Below are 6,000 nucleotides of genomic sequence, written 5' to 3'. Positions count from 1 at the left end.
ACAACACACACTTTATAATTGGACTCAGAGGAGCGAGGAGATCTGCCCGCAGGCTCCGGATTATGCTGATATATGGCATATATTGTCACCGTAGCATTCCTATCACATATCTGGCTCTATTGTAGGCTCAGCCTTAGTACATCGGCAAAGTAAAAAGTAGAATGGAGGTCTGAGAAAGCATCACGGCCGACTGTCATGTTAGAGGCAATCAGAGCTGTCTTGAAAAGAAACAGCTTCTAGGCTGTTTAAACGTCTCAATGTCAAACAATAGCTCGTTCCCCCTGGATGTAATGCACACAAACACACACAGAGACACACACCCTCAAAGGGCTTCATTTACAGCACCGACAGTCGGTGGATTTAGGTTTTCCTTGGTCTTAACTGAGAACCAAAGGTGCAACAATGCTTCAAAGAACTTGTTCATAAACAAGTGTGTGGTGTGTCGAGGGATACAGAAAATAGCTGCTCAATTTATGCTGTTGATCAGATTGTTTTATTTCCAGACAGATGAACTTTTATCTTGAAAATGGTGTGAAACTGTTTAAAGATTAAAAACGCCCATTGTACCAGGGCAGAGTAGGTTTTTCCACAGCACAAACCTCGCTTCAAAAACCCAATGCTGTGGATGTTTTTCACCTTCCTTTGGTATTAGTTTCACACCTAAGTTGTATTTTCTTTTAAATGGTAACTTCCACTGTACATGGCTGCTGTACTGGGGTTTGTCTTTGGTGCAACGGTGGCTGTTCCAACGCTTCCTTGTGTTGCTTTGTCAGCTTCAGAGAAACTTTTTTTAACTCTCAAGATTGTATTAGGAGCAGCCACTTTAATGATAACACTGTCATTTCTGAGTTTTCTTCCCTCTTTAGTTTTTCATCTTCCTTGCTATTATGGGTCGGGCACTCATTGTTCTGTCATCTCTCACTCATCCTGATAATCTAATTTATGGCCTTTAGTGTTCTTGTTGAAAACCAGAGTGATGTGGAAGACCACAGCTTCATAAAGAACCTCTTCACTAAAAACCTTGAAGCTATTTACCTTCATGTAAATTTTGTCTCCTTATTTGTCTGAACTGTCTCAACCATCACCGTTGATGTCAACATTATAAACGTGAAGCAATCAGGTGAGTGTGTCATCTATTATTAAATGAGAAACTTGAATTTGAATCTGAGAGTTTGAGTCACCTCGTATGTATGTATACTAAGTTGTTTACACATTTGGAAAACATATGCAGTGAAGGGCAAGTTACATTGAAAAAGTAATTAATTATAGTTACTAGTTACTTCTTCAAAAAAGCAACTGAGTTAGTAACTGAGTTACAAGATTCTAAAAGTAATTAATTACTTGAAAAGTAACTATTGCGCTACTTAAAAAAAAAAAGTCTAACCCTCTGGGGTCCAGGGTATAATTGGCCATTTTTAACTACTTTTGATTTTCCCGCTACATTTCACCTTTAAAAACTATTTACTTTGCCTTGTTTGGTATCATTCTTTTCAGCACAACCTCACGTGTCTGAATTTACAGTTATGTTTTCATTTGACATACTGTATTAACACAATTGATCCAAAATCAGAGAAAAAACATGAAATCCGAGTAGAAAAAGTTACATTTTTTACTGTAATAACCACAAACATGTTTATTGAATCATATTTCATAACTTTAAATGCAAATATAAACTGTCAATTTTAAAATCATATGCACAAGTTTTGCAAACAAAGTTATTTGCAGCCATTTACCTTTTACCCCTTTTATTTATAACCATTTCAAACTATTTACATAATAATCAGCTGTTCTGCATTCAATAAGATGCCACACAAATTATTTGTGCCACTCCAAATATTTCTGTCCACTATAAAGGAGAACATCACAGCCTGATACCTGCAGGTCTGACAGCAGCAGGTGTATCACTGCTCCTGTTTTCATTCAGCAGTTGCCTCATTGTTTCTGACACACAACACAAAACTATCCACAACACTACACACTAACTACACAAGACAACACATTAACTACACACTCCAAACACGCTAAATGTCACAAATCTCTCACATCTCAAAACTCGCTCTCTCTCTTGCCGTCACTCCTAAAACTTACCCCTCTTCGTAAACAACCAAATGTCATGTTGCCATATAATTTTTTGATTGGTCGACATGGTGCGTTTTTCCACCAACACGAACGGGCTGTTTTTTGTGTAGTTTTTTTATTTTTTTGCTCATAAGCAGAGAGTGCTTGCTAGCGCTGTCCTTAGACGGTAAGCGTGACAAAACTACTGAGGAAAAACACGCGTGTATATATTGTTTATCATGACTCTGGTTTTACGTGTCCTATCAACACAATTGAAAAACTGGTATATATCACCTTGTTGCTTTGCCATCTTAAAATGGTCATGTGATTGGCTTACCACGACTACTTTATTCTTCCTCAGTCAAGCAGCAGCACTCGTGATGTGTTGTGCCAAAAAGTGATCGTGTGCTAGAAAGTGATTGCCGCCAGCGAGCGCCACAAGCAGCTGCTTAAAAGCTGTAGCACCCAGATTACTTACTGCTACTTCCGAGCAACTGATATAAGATGCGGTAAGCTTCAACCGTTAGTTTGTTGAAAAATAGTAACGTGACCGCACCGTATTTTCTTGTTAGTAATGGTAACGACGTTGTAACGATAGAAATAGTAATTAGTTAGATTACTTGTTACTGAAAAAAGTAACGCCGTTAGTAACACCACTACTTGTAATGCCGTTATTCCCATCACTGAACATATGTAACAGTTATTCAGCAATAGTTTAATTTGATTCAGTTTTATTTTATTAATCTATTGCTAAATCACAACAAAGTGGTTTCTTAAGTAAAAACTGTCAGCAATAGCGCAATGAATGCTGAGTTCAGCTTGTTATTGGCATTCTGACATTCCCTTTTTTTAAATGTTTAAGTCCAAATAAAAAGTAGTACAGTAGTAACAGTAACAGCGTTGTAACAACAGAAATAGTAATTAGTTAGATTACTTGTTACTGAAAAAAGTAACGCTGTTAGTAACGCCATTACTTGTAACGCCGTTATTTTCATCACTGGGAACAACCCTGAGCAACTGTGAAGAAAATATTTTTTCATTTGATATTTAGTATAAATACTCATAAATAAATGAGAGAACCAGAGGCGTTTGATTGTGTAACCATGGAATTTGGGTCAGTAAACATCACAGCAAGCTACTGAAGGCATAACAGTGCAGAGCTGTGTTCACCATCTGTAGGTAGGTCACTCCATCTTTGGCGATCGAATATCATCAAGGCCTGAGGATTTAATGCAGGTTTACTAACAGTGAGTATATTTCATTGAGCAGAAGATTCCTGCACTGAGCAGACAAGCGCTGGCAAACCCCTCAAATATTTAACAAGCTTGAGATTTGTTAGGGTTCAATGTTGAGAGAAGGAATCCATAAATAACCACAGATCCGGTCCAGTGTGCAATTAGACGGCATTTTAATGAACACATGTGTGAGTTCAACAACCCAATCAGTGTTGAACTGTCTTTACCATATTCAGACAACTGTTTTATAGGGTTAAGATAGTACAGCCCCCTTTTCTGTTGCTAGGCAGATTTAAACAAAGCATACGTCAACTCAAAACCACAAATGTTCTGTCAACAACCTTTAACATAGTTTTATAGAACATTGTCTTCGGGTCGGTGCTTCCCCTCAGCTCGTCTTCGCTGTCGCTTATCTCCTAGGACATCTGTTGCACTTCCTCTAAGTACGTCGGCACAATTCTGCATTTGCAGCAAAAATACATCTTCACTTCTGCCCTACCAAAATAGATCTACTATGGTGTGTATGTGTGTGTGTGCACACGCGGGGGCGTGCATGCTGTGTGTACTGCGTGCGTGTCTGTATGTGTATGTCTCGCCCTTAAATGCTCTCACATCTCACCGTTACACTTCTGACCTTTCACCAGAACAGAGGCTCATCCTTACATATAATAACCTAACTGGAACTATATATGTAATCTACTGAATAAATGTTTTAATCAAAAGCCTCTACTAAAAGCTTAAATCAAAGATAAATGCATAATAAACACCCTACTCTTTGGCTTGCACTCGCTCTGCTTTCGGTTTCACTTCTGCAAAACCTGCAACTTCAAAAGCCTATAACTTCCTGTCTCATTTCGGTTTATAGATTCTACTCAACAGTTTAAAGTGGTTCTTACTGGACCTGTAATAAAGACTAATATGATACCAATACATTTGAACATTTGAATGCAATATCAATACCTCTTGTATACATATGCTTGCTATATGTTTATGATGCAACAGTAATGACAGTAATACCAATAATAACAAAATAATAAATCGAAATGACAAAACATACCACCTCCTTCTCCACAGATTCAAAGGAGTTTGCAAAGAAAAGCGTCTGGACTTCTTTAAGTTGCTTGAAGACGTTTCACCTCTCATCCGAGAAGCTTCTTCAGTTCTAAGGTCAAATGGCCGAGAGTCCCAGATTTAAACCCAGTGGGAGTATCCCCCCAATGAGGGACAAAGGACCCCCTGGTGATCCTCTAATCACATGCGCCAAGGTGTGAAAGCGGGTGTGGGACCTAATCAGCCAGGGTTTCGGGTGAGCCCATTGTGAAACCTGGCCCCACCTTGTCATGTGAATTCCTGAGGTCAGATGGCCTGGGACTCTCGGCCATTTGACCTTAGAACTGAAGAAGCTTCTCGGATGAGAGGTGAAACGTCTTCAAGCAACTTAAAGAAGTCCAGACGCTTTTCTTTGCAAACTCCTTTGACTACGATGACCTGGATGACTGAGAACCTTCACAGACATAAGCTTGAGATTCATTTACTACTAGTTTCCATTTACTATTCAGCTTTCATTTGGATCGTAAATGCTAACTCGGTTTAATACAATGACGCTTTTGTGGACTTTTAGTCCATAATCATTACCAGTTTTCCTGTAGTCATGAGTATGGAATAGAAAGTGCGTGTCACTGAAGCACGACTCTTTACTGTTTCTAAAAATGCACATTAGCCCCAATGTCTGTGAGATCTGAGGCACAAGAAGGGTCCTGTCATTACTAATCTATCATTCTTTGAGAAGCAGCTGATCTGTGAATTTACAAGTTTGAATTTACCAACAGTGGTAAGAACTTTATTGTAAATGTCGTGACAAACTGCAGCATCATTCATGATGACTGTGATTAATAGTTGTGACACTGGATCAGATTCTTGGATTGAGTATCAGCTAAAACACAGTGACAGTGAGGATTTGTACATTTTTACGTTTTATCGGTCAGTTTTCAGTTTTAAACTACGTCTTATCTTCTTTGGGGACTGGAAACATGTTGCTTACATGATCAAGCACTCGAGCACAAAAGTGCAAGTAAATAAGTAAAGGCTGCCATGTTCACATACTCGGCATGCGAGACTAATCATTTTTAGCCTTCAGCTAAATGCACTGCTGAGTGAGTATTTGAAGCCAAAGCTAAATTATATATTACTCAGAAAACAGCCCATTTGGTTTTCTTTGAAGTCATTCATGCAGTAATTAAAAAAAACATAATTTGTTTATGCAAAGATGTATTTGAATCCAAATGCAGATCTTTTCCTACATCTAACCAAGTAATTCGGGTAATTTAGAAGAACCAGTGTGCGGGTTGCACCTTTACAGATTATATATTTAGCATAATTAACTAAGCCTGCTAGCATTAGTTAATAACTTTACCCTATCTAATCCCAAAAAGTTGATTCTGTTCATTTTTCAGTGTGAGAAAAATTTCAGCACTCATCCAAGTGACACAGAGTCCTGGTGACAGAGAATCAAGATGATGACGACTGTTGTTATTTTCACTTTGTGCCATTCTGCTGTGATTGTGAACTGGCTTAGCAGTGTGTGGACCTGTTTAGTCTTTAAAGTCAGTGATCAGAGGCTTAATGTCTGTAATAACAGTCAGTGGGGGGAGGACATTACTCAGCGCCAAAGACCTTCCTCTCTGAACACATCTGTTTCACATCCTCA

The sequence above is a fragment of the Oreochromis aureus genome, linkage group 1 (genome assembly GCF_013358895.1).
Source record: "Oreochromis aureus strain Israel breed Guangdong linkage group 1, ZZ_aureus, whole genome shotgun sequence".
NCBI lineage: Eukaryota > Metazoa > Chordata > Actinopteri > Cichliformes > Cichlidae > Oreochromis > Oreochromis aureus.
This window is presented reverse-complemented; position numbering follows the sequence as displayed.